This window comes from Protobothrops mucrosquamatus, unplaced genomic scaffold, assembly GCF_001527695.2.
Source record: "Protobothrops mucrosquamatus isolate PMUCROS unplaced genomic scaffold, P.Mucros_1.0 scaffold_50, whole genome shotgun sequence".
Classification (NCBI taxonomy): Eukaryota; Metazoa; Chordata; class Lepidosauria; order Squamata; family Viperidae; genus Protobothrops; species Protobothrops mucrosquamatus.
The window spans coordinates 355,515-369,363 of NW_015386126.1; positions in this window are offsets into that span (position 1 = coordinate 355,515).

The following is a 13,849-nucleotide window of genomic DNA, read 5'->3' on the forward strand; positions in this document are numbered from 1 at the left end:
TGATCATTTACCAAATAAAACCTTATGCCACACTTTATCCAGCCACTCAAAGAAACCAACCCCTAGGGAATATTATCCACTCCCACAGTTTCTATGAACTCAAAAGAATCTTGATTGCTCTTGGAAACTGGTGGTAATGTTATAAGACTGCCTCAATGGCATTTAAGTCTTGAGTGAATGAAAATATCTGCAAATAGCATCAGAAAATTATTACAGCAGCCAACATACATCTTCCATTTCCAGGCAAATGGATATAGGGGTAACCCTTAGCAAAGCTCGCAGTATACAGATAGTCCTGGACTTAATTCCCCCACCCGTCCTCTTCCTGATGTTGCCAAATCACACGTAAATGGAGCACCAGCTGCCTTGAGTAGGGGAGGCCCTGGGAGGCCTAGCCTGGAAGAAACTGCTATTTTCTGAGCGCCTGCATTGAATTATGGCTGCTCAGAAAATGGCAGCCACTTCCAGGATTGCACTGCACGGCCCAGTGTTCTGGCGCTGCACACACAAGCCTCTTCATTGCTGAGCTGCACAGTGCAATCCCACAAGCAGCTATCATTTTTTGAGGATGATTCCCTGCAGCCACAGGGCACAATTCCAGAAGTGGCCGCTTGGAAAATGATGGCCGCATGTGGGGTTACAGTGTAGTGCAGTGTGATCTCAGCAGTGGAGAAACCTACTTGGCTTCACTAACTTGAGTTCTGCAGCATTCCGCAGTGCTTGAATGCTGTGGAGCTCATGTTAGTAAAACAAGCCTCTCTTGCTGAGCTGTGTGGTGCGATCCTGGAAGTGGCTATCATTTTCTGAGCAGCCACAATTCAGTGCAGCTGTTTCTTCATTTTCTAGTGCAATGTCATGTGTCTGAGTAACGAAACACTTAAAAGGACTTTCAGGCATGTTTTCTGCTTCTCTTCCGTTACGCATAACATTCCAAACATTTCCCTCCCACCCTTTTTTGGGGTCATGGTTCACATCACAGTGGTTCTCAACCTTTTTAATGCCGCGACCCCAACCGGTCGTAAGTCGAGGACTAAACCAGTTGTAAGTCGAGGACTAAACCGGTCGTAAGTCGAGGACTAAACCGGTCGTAAGTCGAGGACTAAACCGGTCGTAAGTCGAGGACTACCCAACCAGTCGTAAGTCGAGGACTTTCCCTGCCCGGGAGCGCCATGCATGCGTGGTTCCGCCCCCTGCGCCGGCCGAGGCGTAGCTGGCAAGCGGCAGAGACAGAGCAGGCTGACCACCAGCTGGCCCAGCTCAAGGGAGGTAAGGCACCTTCCGGAAAAGGGGAAAAAAATGGCGGACAGCCTTGCTTGGCGACCCCCATGAAATGGTCGATCGACCCCAAATGGGGTCACGACCCATAGGTTGAGAACCGCTGTTCTAGTGTTCTTTAGAGAACTAAGGAGACTCTTGAGAGGTGAGACTGCAGATGTTAATTAGATGCAATCTTGCCTTGTGCCTTAACATTGAACTCCAAAAAGCAATCAGGTGTACTGATTGCTGGGGAAATCCCCAGATGCTCTTAATCAGGGCTTTTCAACCAGTGGTACGGGTACCACCTGTGGTACATTGGCACCTGGCAGGTGGTACGTGACCATCCTAAAAAAGTGGTAGCGGGGGAGGGGAATGAGCTGAACCGGTGGCAGCACTGCACAAGCCTGAGCGAGAGATGGCTGGAGCTGCAGGGCTGTCAGGGCTCAGCGGAAGCACCAGGATCAGCGCCAAGCTCCAGCTGGAGCTCAGCGCTGATCCTGGTGCTTCTGCTGAGCCCAGAAGAAACACCGATCAGCTGGAATGTTGCAGCATCTCCAGGGTCTTGTGCTTTACATTCAGATGCTTGGCAACTGATTCATATTTATGACGGTCAGTGTCCCAGGGTCATGTGAAGTGACCAAAAACTGCTGCAACCACCCAGCAGACGGGGGGAATAAAAACCAAACACACTCCACCCCACCCCCGCTGCCAATCCTCAACAGAAATGCTCACAACAATGAAAACCTCAGACAGGAGGAAGAGCACTGCCGGGTGGGCAGGCAGGTGTCTTGCTCGGCTGTGGTTTGGGGGGCACTTTTTTCAGTACCATTGTAACTTCGAACAATCACTAAGCGAACTGTTGTAAGTCGAGGACTACCTGTACTTTATCACTTTTTTCCTTTTCCTTTTTTTTTTTTGGTCATCAAGTTTTTGACACCTTGCTAGGCGGCTGGTGGTACTTGGATATTGCCGTATCCTAAAAGTGGTACAATGGGTGAAAAGGTTGAAAAGCCCTGCTCTTAATAAAGTATTTGACTCAGTGAAATACCTGTGTCAAATCAGCTTGATTGGCCTATCACCCCTGTTGCGGTCACACAATCTAATAATAACTATATGAATAAAATAATGATCTGACTATAGCAGTGGATTGATAACAATGTCCTCCAAGTTTAGATCATGCCATTATACTAAAAGTTAGTATATGATCATTTGTTTCAGGCCAGATATGACAGGACAAGATCATGGAAGTTGTGAAATTCAAAATCCAACCAGAACTCATATTCAGGGGATAAAAATCGGAGCCTAGATAACTCCAACACATTCTGATCACAAAGTTGCAGCATTATAGATCTGGTAACCTGATGGACAAATCTTGGACAGGGACACATATAATTTAGTTTATGTGATGCAATTGTGTATTTGATTACTAATAATTATAATAAAATAAAAACAATACATACAACCAAAATTAAAAACAATAGAAATAACAAAGAATGGCAGCCAAGAAAACTTATAAACATTCAAATTAACCATGAAATGGGTTCACTCATATAATCAGGGTTTTGGGTTGATGGCAAAGCCAGGTTTTTAGTGTCTTGTGGAAGGCCAGGGTCGAGGGAAATCTGATTTTTGAGAGATGATGTTCCATAGGATGGATGAAAAGTCTTTCATTCTGGGTCCTGATAAGTGACAATTTTGCAGATGGAATACAGAGCCTGCCTCTTCTGCCGGATCTAATCAGATGGGTAGACAGTACTGGGGAGTAACACTTTCAGCATCCTGTATTGAAATTGTGTTCCTTTTGCTGTCATCTTTGCCTTCAGGTGAGGCAGTGTCATTCCCAGATTCTGATCCTGGCTTTCTAGAAGGAATTGTCATAGACCAGAAGGACAGAAAGGCTGTAAGGAAGCAGACAGCAGAAAACTTTAAGAGTGGGAGGAGACATAACCATACTGGAAGAGAAAGCAGATGCTATCTCAGTGTGGTTGCTCTGGGAACTTACAGCCTGGCCATATTTTTCAATTTACAGAATCTTGGGAAGAATTTAAGAGAAGGGTTTTTTTAAGGAAAGAGACACTACCCCAGCTACTCTACCATTTGATATATGAGAGTGGGAGTGTTCAAAATTAAATCCAGAGTTCATGAGACTTATAGAAAAATAAGCAAGCCTCTTTTTTCTGTTAAAAATATAATTTTTACTCAGTGTTTTATATATTTACTGCTTATTTCCAATGAAATAAGTTTATAAAGTAATAAACTCTATCATTGCCTTATTGAATATAAAATAATATATTTAACTAATATTAAATATATTAGTTCAAAATAAAAAAATAATTTTGAGCTAATGTATTTCTTGCCCAGTCCTAAACCCAATGAAATCATTCATTTTCTCCATGAGGCTGCATTGGTCACACAAATTCATTTTAGTATTTTAGAAGGCATGAAGTTCAAGAGCATCGCCCTTGGAATTCAACAGCCCTTGGAGTCTTTAAGGGTCATAAAACTCTTGATAAGAGGACTTCCTGAATAAGATAGTGGACAACATCAAATGATAGATGGACTACTAAACCATGGGTTCATTGTTGAATGGGCAAAATTCAATGATTTTGTTCAGACTGGTGGTTGGCATTTGGAGGTGTTTATAAGCATAATGAAAACAATTTTTTTCTATCATTGGGTGGAAAAGATAAGATACAAAGGATTGGGAAGAAATTTCTAGTGATTAAAATAGATCCACTTGCAATAAAAATCAACCAGAGATAAAACTGAATAGCAATGAAAAATTGCTTTTATAACAGTGTAGTAAAAAAACCTCATAAATTTTAGAGTATAGTAAGTAGTGGCAAACAGGGCAAAATAGGGCCCCTTTTGTTCTAAGAGGAAATACTAGGTTACCAAGGAGACCTGACAACTTAATGACAAATAAGGCTCCTAGCACAAGTTTGTAACTTGTATGTACTCCAGAAATCTTTTTTCTGAGCTCCTGGTTCTCTTAAACCTTAGGGTTCAGTGACTCACTTATAAATACAGCAAAATGATCGGATCCTCTCCAGTTCTTTTGGTAAGTTCATTGTTTCTATCACATTTTACTGACACTGTAAACAAGATGAAGTTCTTACATTAGAGTAAAGAATAGAGAGGGAGGGCCTGACTAATTCAGGTTTTTGGAAAAGGCCTTTTTTACTGTAAGTCATATTTTCTGTTTAAGCTCCTTAATGAATTAGTTTTTAGTTTTATTTCTTGGTAATTGTGCTGTGCTGTGTTTTCTTTTTCCATGTTGAGGAAGTTGCTGATTCATTTTCATTGGGAAGTGTGGTGCACTCTGACATTATTCAGGTAGATCACCAATTGCATATTGAACTACCAAGATCAGCTAGCTCTTTTCTACTTCATTATCTCTTGCAGCAGAAAGAAGATGATTTAGAAAATTAAGATGATGTAGAAATTAAGATAGTGTCTTGGGGAGAGTTTATTAGCAAGTATTTTTAATTTTTTTGAAAATAATGGAGAGAAATAGGCTTGGTGCTTTATTTACAGAAATGGTATGTCATATACCGAAAGTAACAGTCAAGATCTCCAACTTCCATATACTGGCACAAAAGTCAAAACCCAGTCCAAGATACCAAGAGCCAGGTCAAGGTTGTCAACCAGTCCAGAGTCAGAATTCCATGAGCAAAATCCACAAGAATCTCATGCAACAGCTGGATATCAGACAGTTGATTCCAACGAAGAACCATGGGTTAAAGCTGCCTCTTAAATCAGGCTGCAGTCAATTGTCTTTCATCAAGAGATTTACTCCCTTGCTTGGCAAGGAACCTCAGAACATGCCTGCTCTGTTCTCTGCAATACTCAGTGCAGGGGCTTGGAGGCCTGATATCTTCATCTGACTGTTCCAACTGTTCAAGGGGTGTGTGTGTTTAATCAACCTCAGATAATTATTGGCTTTGTGACTCCTGAGGCTGATATTCCTCAGGTTCCACTAGAGGAGATTCTTCAAATTCAGACTCAGTGCTTATTCTTGGGCCATGACATTGAGATAGAATATTGAAAGCCTGATTGTGTTTTACTTCTCCTCCCTCTTATTCCTCCAGTAAATACTGCCATTCTTTCAAATACTAACTTGCTTCTCAGGACTTAAAGAAGTTTCCCACTTTCTTTATGCCTGTTTCTCTCAAGGTCATCTCCCTGACTCTCCACTTACCTTTACACAATTTGACAAATGAGAAGCAGTGCAAATAATAATAAAAAAACAAGAATCTCAAATTCACTGCTTGCAAGGACTCCTGGATAAATATGAGGAAACTAAAAGAATATTTTGGCACTAGATCAACCACCCAAACAATTGTTGGGTGTTCTTTCACTGGATATACAGTATCCAGGAGGAAGCTAAATAGCCATTTGTCAGGGCTGCTTTAAGTTGGATTCTAATAGTGAGCAGAGACTTGGGTCTGAGACTGCTTTTTGCCCCAAACTCTGATTGCAAGTTGATTGCTAAGAGAAAAACAAATTCATTTGCCTCGATTTTGATGGTCTAATGCCTGAAATAGGACATTAACATGAATTAGATATTTTTGCCGGTGAATATCAGATCATACTATTATGGAAGTGTTGGTGCAGATAATTGAATATAGTACCATAGGGTTCAACAGCATGTACAATACTATTGATGAGCCAGCTATCATGGTCACATGGAGGCAGAGAAACTCAGCTTCAACTTCCAGAGTGCTAAAAAGGAAACCACAACAATGCTGCTTTCAAATAAAGCTTTTAGGAAGTCCCATGTTGCCCATGGCCTGTCAATGTGTTATTCCTGGCCCAATAAAGTTTGCTGTCTCTAGAAATTTCAGTGGATTTCTTACATAATTCTTTGCAAAGAAAATGAAAGCAACACTTGAAATACAACATGTATTAACTCATTGTTCATTGTTCAGAACATTTAACTGAAAGGAAACAATTATTCTTTTCCATGGGTTAAACTTTTTCAAAAATTGTTATCCGTTATGGGTTTGGGTTGTTCAAAGAGTTTTATTGTCAAATTAATGGGATAAAAATATTAGACAATCCTTGAAAATTGCTTTTGGAGGGCCCACAAGCTGCCACAACAGTCATAGAAGATGTGGATGTTTGATGCTATTGTAGATACGGGTATCTTCACAGAATGTATGGTGTTCCAATTGAAACTGCCTTTTGCAGTTGACTAATGGTGAATTTGTCAATGCTGATGGTGTTCAGGTGGTGCTCCAGTTATTTTGGGATTGCACCCAAAGTACCTATTACTATTACTAGCTTTGGTTTCTTTATTATCAAATTTATTTGCCACCCATCTTGCAATTCAAGGTGATTCATACTTCATATCTGCCTAATAATTTTAATTTGTGGATTTAATTTCTTAGAGTTGTGGATAGAAATAATGAAAGATAAATATATCATGGAGAAAAAAAGCGTTTTGCAAATTATTTGGAGAGTTTGATCTCTTAGTTTACTTTCATTTTTACACTTTAAATTATTATTGTTATAGTAAGAAAAATATGATACAAATAAAATATATGAAGTACTGTTGTGTGAATATCAAACCTATCAGGAAATTAAAATTAAGACTGAGAGTTGTTCATCTTGCAGGTAGTCCTAAATGTACAACAACAATTAAGCCCAACATTTCTGATGGTAAGTGAGACAGTTGTTAAGTGAATTTTGCCTCATTTTATGACCTTTCTTGCCACAGTAGTTAAGTGAATCACATCAGTTATTAAATTAGTAATACAATTGTTAAGTGAGTCTGGTTTCCCCATTGACTCTGCTTGTCAGAAGGTTGCAAAAGGTAATCACATGACCGAAGGACACTGCAACTGTCATAAATATGAGTGGTTGCCAAGTGTCTGAATTTTGATCATGTGACAATGGGGAAGCTGCAACTGTCATAAGTGTGAAAAATGGTGATAAATCACTTTTTTCAATGCCATTGTAATGTCGACGGTCACCAAACGAAATGTAAGTTGAGGCTTCCTGTATTTGAAAGATGGTAGCTTTATTGAAGATAATGTAATTACTTATGAATTGTTGATAAAAACATTGCTCATTTTTCATATTCATATATATAAAATATATTTTATGGATAGAGGCAGCTAACATTTGAACTGTTAAATGCTGCTATACTCATTTATGCTATACAGTATTAAGCAACGCAAAAATAATAAATTAGATTTTAAATAATTCAAAGTATATTTTAAATAACCAAGTAGATTTTTTTGATTGAAATGTATAGTCTTTTTCAAAGTCTAGTGTCACGTGCAAACTGCAGAAATTCAATCAGGTGTTTAAAAAAACCTTTAGAATGTTGCTTTTCATATTGTTCACACTGAGGACATGCATTCTCTTGGGTACCATTGTGTGGATGCTCTCTCTGCAATTAAAGATATGAGACTACAATTATTTGATCTAAAAAAAATGAGAGGGAAGGTTTTCATGTCACAAATATAATTTATATTGCTAACAGTAAAATCTACATAAATAAAAATGTAAATGTTCGTTTGTTCAAAATCTTAAATCTCCGAAAGTTCTTCACCGATTGCTTTGAAATTTTGACACAACGTTGTATTCGAATACGCGCGTGTTTTTATATACCTATATTATATAGATGTCACACCTGTGACAGGTAAAAACATGGTTTTTTTAAAAAACAGCACCATCTGTTGGACGTAAAAGCAACACACGCTTTTACCAGACTGAGCCACAGCAACGCGTGGCCGGGTACAGCTAGTAATATAATAATAATAATATAATATTAAGAAAAAATAGCCATAGAACAGTGGTTCTCAACCTTTTTAATGCCGAGACCCCAACCGGTCGTAAGTCGAAGACTAAACCGGTCGTAAGTCGAGGACTAAACCGGTCGTAAGTCGAGGACTACCCAACCGGTCGTAAGTCGAGGACTTTCCCTGCCCGGGAGTGCCGCGCATGCGTGGTTCCACCCCCTGCGCCGGCCGAGGCGTAGCTGGCAAGCGGCAGAGACGGAGCAGGCCGACCACCAGCTGGCCCAGCCCAAGGGAGGTAAGGCACCCGCCGGAAAAGGGGGAAAAAATGGCGGACAAAAAAAATGGCGGACAGCCTTGCTTGGCGACCCCCATGAAATGGTCGATCGACCCCAAATGGGGTCCCAACCCACAGGTTGAGAACCACTGCCATAGAAAGTTTGTTAATTTGTGCAATTTATTTCTGAAGCCAACCTGCTCAAATCTAATCAAGATTTGCATAAATAAATATAAGTTCAGACTGAAAATGGAGAAGCTTATCTGTATTTTTCTATACATAATTGCTAACATACTGAAAAGAGAAAGAATTCAACAACCCAAGTTTATATAACAGGATTAAGTTTTCCATATGAATTTGATTCCCAAATTTCACCTTATTACCAATTCCTAATACAAAATGCAGCAGGATTATGTCTTGTTGGTCACAATTTTCATTGTAGACCAACATATATTATTTCTTTTGGCATAAACTGTTAATATCTCATTGGTGACCTCAGTGCATAAATTCTTCTTGAGAGCAGCAACCAAAATGTAGCTTCCTATGTTGTCTTAGATGACATTTCATTAAAGATTTAAATGATAAATATATAATTTTATTTTGTGGACTTGCATAAAAATGATTGTTTTTAGATTTCATGCATAGTTTATAAGTGTAATGAGAATTAGGGTCTAGTCATTTGGATTCTTGCACTTTTCAAGATTTAGGTTACTTAAAGATTTTGGCTTTTAAATATGTAAATGCTTAAAAACACTTACCCAAGTAGCATCAATATTTCTTTGGATACGATGAATAATATCAGTGATGTTTTTGTTATCTTGATTTTCCTCTTTTAAAACTTCAACTTCTTTCATAAAACATTCTATGGCCATTCTTTTACAATTCACCTTAAATAAGTAGTGTGTCATATGTTACAAAAGGAAGTAAAACATGTAATTTGCATGAATAATATAAATTCATTAACTGCAAACAACCTAAGAAATAATTTCTTATCAAAAAAATTTCTTTCCTTTCATTCCTGTTCAAGTTGGATGGATGGATTTCTTTATGGACAATTACAGAGATTTTACCTATACTCCTCTGCATACTTATTAAATCCATGACTTTTTTGAATACACACACAGTAGAATTGTAACTTGTGTAATATATGAAGGAGAAATTCTACAACATCATCGTTAAATTTAAGTTTTGTTTAGTTTTGGGAAAACATGCTTTGAATATCTTTGCATTTCCTAAATTGTTACTTTACTCACTACATGGCTGGCTTGGTGCTGGTAACAGTAGAGTTGGTAGTCTTGGAAAAGACATATTTCATAAAAAATAGGTGGTTTTTATAAAAGTCACCTTGGTGTTTATGTCCTTCTGCTGTTATTGTTAGCAGAAATATGTGGAAATATATAGGCTGCAATGATCAAAGAGAAAAGAAGGAGCCATACGAAAAATAATGGATTCATCTCAAAAATACTATAAAAAGTTGGACCTAAAGTAAAGTTTAGTTTCATACAAGGTAACCTGGACATCTTCAGGTGTTTGCCTGAACATATGATGACTTGAATATTGGGGAAACAAATCAAGAATCAACATCATGTGAAGTTTTAGTACCGCTTTACAAAACCTTGTGGTCACCACAATATAAAAAAGATGTTGGGACTCTGGAAAGGGTGCAAGGAAGAGCAACAAAAATGATTAGGGGGCTGGAGGCTAAAATATACAAAGAACGGTTACAGGAATTGGTTATGTCTGGTCTAATGAAAAGAACGACTAGAGTTGACATGATAGCATGGTTCCAATATTTGAGAGGCTCCTACAAAGATGAGGAGGTCAAACTATTTTCCAAAGCATCAAAAGGCAAGACAAGAAACCATGGTTGGAAACCAACCAAAGAGAGAAACAACCTAGAACTAAGGAGACATTTCCTAACAGAGAGAGCAATCAACCAGTGGAATAGCTTGCCTTAAGAAATTGTGGGTACTCCATCATTGGAGGTTTTCAAAAAGAGATTGGACAATCATTTGTCTGAAATGGTATAGGGTTTCCTGCTCGAGCAGGGGATTGAAGTAGAAGACTTCCAAGGTCCCTTCCAACTCTATTATTCTATGTTCTATCTTCTGTCTAGAGATTAAAGATATATTTTGACTTGAATGAAACATAAAGCTTGACATATACTCTACTTGCCCAAGTCATTCAGTTTATAATTTAATGTAAATTTATGAGTTAGTAGATAACGACACAAAACAGTGATGGGCTCAAGAAGACATTCCACCTCCTTTCACTGGAAGAATAAGGCAATCAAGTGAGGCATTCCGTATTATCCTCTACCGGGCTCTTCCCAAAACTATTTTTGATGGTACCGAAATTGTGATCGGGAAGAGAGTTCACAAATCCAATTCTCCTCATCAACTCCCTTCCCCAGCATAACAATCAACAGGACTTTGAGAAGTTTAAATAAAACTTTCCTCTGCCCCACCTATTCTCTTCAATATTGCTATTCCCTTGTAATTCATGCAGCAAGAAACAACCCTCTTGACAACTTAATTGAAAATGTTGTGAAAAGGTAGAAACTGTCCTTAACATTGAAACAATAGTTGAAGAACTATACAATGCCTATTGATAAAAATTCAATTACTTTTAGATAGTGCTACCTTCATCTTTCATGTGTTAGATGACATCATGCATTAAAGCAAAACTGGGAGTTTCAAGCAGAACTGTGTACATGAAATTCAAATCATATCATTTCTGGTATTTTATTTATACATACCTATGCTAACTTGCAAAACAACAGCCACTTTACTCAGTATATTTATATATTAAAACTAATACTGGATAGAAAACATTGGATATGTAGGGTGGGGAAGCTTAAGCCAGTGAAATTTAACTTTTCAACTGAAATCATTGGGATTTTGAGGTAAAAATAATTGTTGGAGATCTGGATTCTCTAATATATTGATTTAGAGACACATAATACAAGGTTCCATTATTTGATTCATAAAAGGCAGAACATGGATAAATACATTCCTCTTACCTCTGTATTCTTTGGTGTGTATAATTTATCTCCATTTGGCTGTAAAAGAAGTAAAATAGATTTAACATATAACAAAATAAGTGCAACAAGTAATAAATTTATATACTTACTGGCAAAATAGTTAGAAGCATGCTGATATCAGCCAATATTGCATCTATACCAACTTGATTGCTTAAAGGTATTCCATCCACAGAAGCTAAGATTAGTACAATAACACATAAATGTAATCTTTCATACATTGTGCAATTGTTTCAGTAGAGTTAGCTAGTTGATATGTGTGAATATATGTCTCTAGCTCTCTATATCTAGACACACACAGTATAAAATTTGGAAAGAAAGGAAAAAAGAAAAGCTAGGTGACCCAGGTTTTTTACACCTTTTCAAATTCTGACTAGGAAATAATTTTTTCCTTCCATTGATGACACTTTGGAATTTCTATTCTGAAGGAATGCAGACAAACGTGCAACAGAAACCTGCCAATAAACTATACTTTTTTCCCTTCAAGTTTTTTCCCCACCTTCTCACTTTGCTTAGACAGGGACAAGCACTTGATCACTTCCTAAACCCTATGAGCCATGTAGGTGGAGGGCGGGCCACTGTTCCGTTGTAAAGCAGCCTAATTTTTTTAATTGATTGTATCATGTTTATTTACAAATTCCCTGGGTACATTATTTTCCTGTGATAAAAAATTTAATGTAATATTTTAATGTTGAGAAAGCAAAAAAAAGTTTCTCTAAAAATCATAATCTTTTAGTTTAACAGAAAGATTGCTTCCTACATAAGTAGGTTTTATTTTAAAAAAAAAACCCTGCTACAATATTTCCACAAACAGTGAATAAAGCTTAGCATATAAATCTGAACACTGTACTGCTTCTTGCCAAATAAACTAGTTTATTTATTTATTTAAAACATTTATATAGTCAAAAATGTTTTATGGACAAATGCATACTGTCAAATTGTCTTTCAACTCCCCACCCCACCCCAAATTATTGTCCAGAGCTAAAAAGAAAAAAGAAAAAAAAGAAGAAGCATTCATATTTAAGATTTCCTCTTCTCAGAAAACAATAAAGCAAATATTTGCTGAATTCAGGGAGTTCTAGATTGGTAACTCTAACATATTGGCAACATTTTATTTTGAACATCACATAATGCTTATCATGTAATCCTTCTCATCTATGAATTTATGACAAATATTGCTATAACTAATGGAAGCAAATTTCACTATTACATCTCTTACCGTGTAGTTTCAAATGGTGACTCAGGTCCTAAATTTATAAGAAAGGGAAAACCATTTTTTAATGAGAAAGTCGTGTTCCCTTTCTCATAATTTTAGGACTTGAGTCACCATTTTTTATAAGAAAGTGCTACTCACTTTCTCATAATTTAGGACCATTTGAAACTACACGGTGAGAGATGTAGGACAAAATGGTGAGATAATGGTGGGATGTGCTACCATTAGTTATTTCTCATAAAAAAGTGTTTTTCTTCTACAGAAGTGGTTTGCTCATACAGAACACTGGGCCCTATCTAACAAAATGAAATTCAGTGGTGAGAAAAGTAAGGATCTACATTTAGGCAAGAAAAACCAAATGCACATGTATAGAATAGGGGGCACCTGGCTGTTACTAATAGTAACTGTGAGAAGGATCTAGGAGTACTAATGAACAATCACTTAAATATGAGCCAGCAGTGTGCTGCGGCCACCAAAAACACCTAGGACAGTTCTAGGCTGCATTAATAGTGGAACAGAATCAAGATCACATGAAGTGTTAGTACCACTTTATAAAGCCTTGGTAAGACCCTACTTGGAATATTGCATCCTGTTTTGGTTGCCACAATGCAAAAAAGATTATTATGTTACCATAATAAAAAGGATCAACTAGAGAACACCCACAAAACTATCAACATTTTCCTTCCTGGATATCCTTAATAGGCAGAGACCACAATGGCAAACTAGAAACCCAAGTCCACCGAAAAAACACTCACATCAACCAAATATTCAACTACCAAAGTAATAACCCAACTCCCACAAGAGAAGCTGTGTCGGAAACTGTTTAGAACAGACATGTCAAACTCGCGACGTCACATGATGTCGCACAATGTATCAGAGCTTTTTCATCATTGCCGGCAATGGGTGGGCATGGTTTCCCGATGATGCGTCCGGCGTGCGGGCCGGCAATTTGACAGCCCTGATTTAGAACACTACAAACACAAATGGATATCTATGCAACTTCACCAAAAAGTGCCTGACCATGCAACCCAATATAGCACAACCAACACAAGCTGTGAAAAGGATAACACTGCCATACATCAAATATATAAATAAATAAACCACCAACAGACTATTACAGCCATATGGCATTAGCATAGCATGCAAACTAACTAAAGGCCTCCAAAACATCTTAAATAAACCAAAAGACCCAGCAGCCTCCAAAGAAAAAGCAGGAGTCACCTAGAGCAGGCATGTCAAACTGCCAGCCCATGGGCTGGATGTGTCACAATGAAACCGTGCCCACCCCATTGCCAGCAATGGGGAAAAAGTCA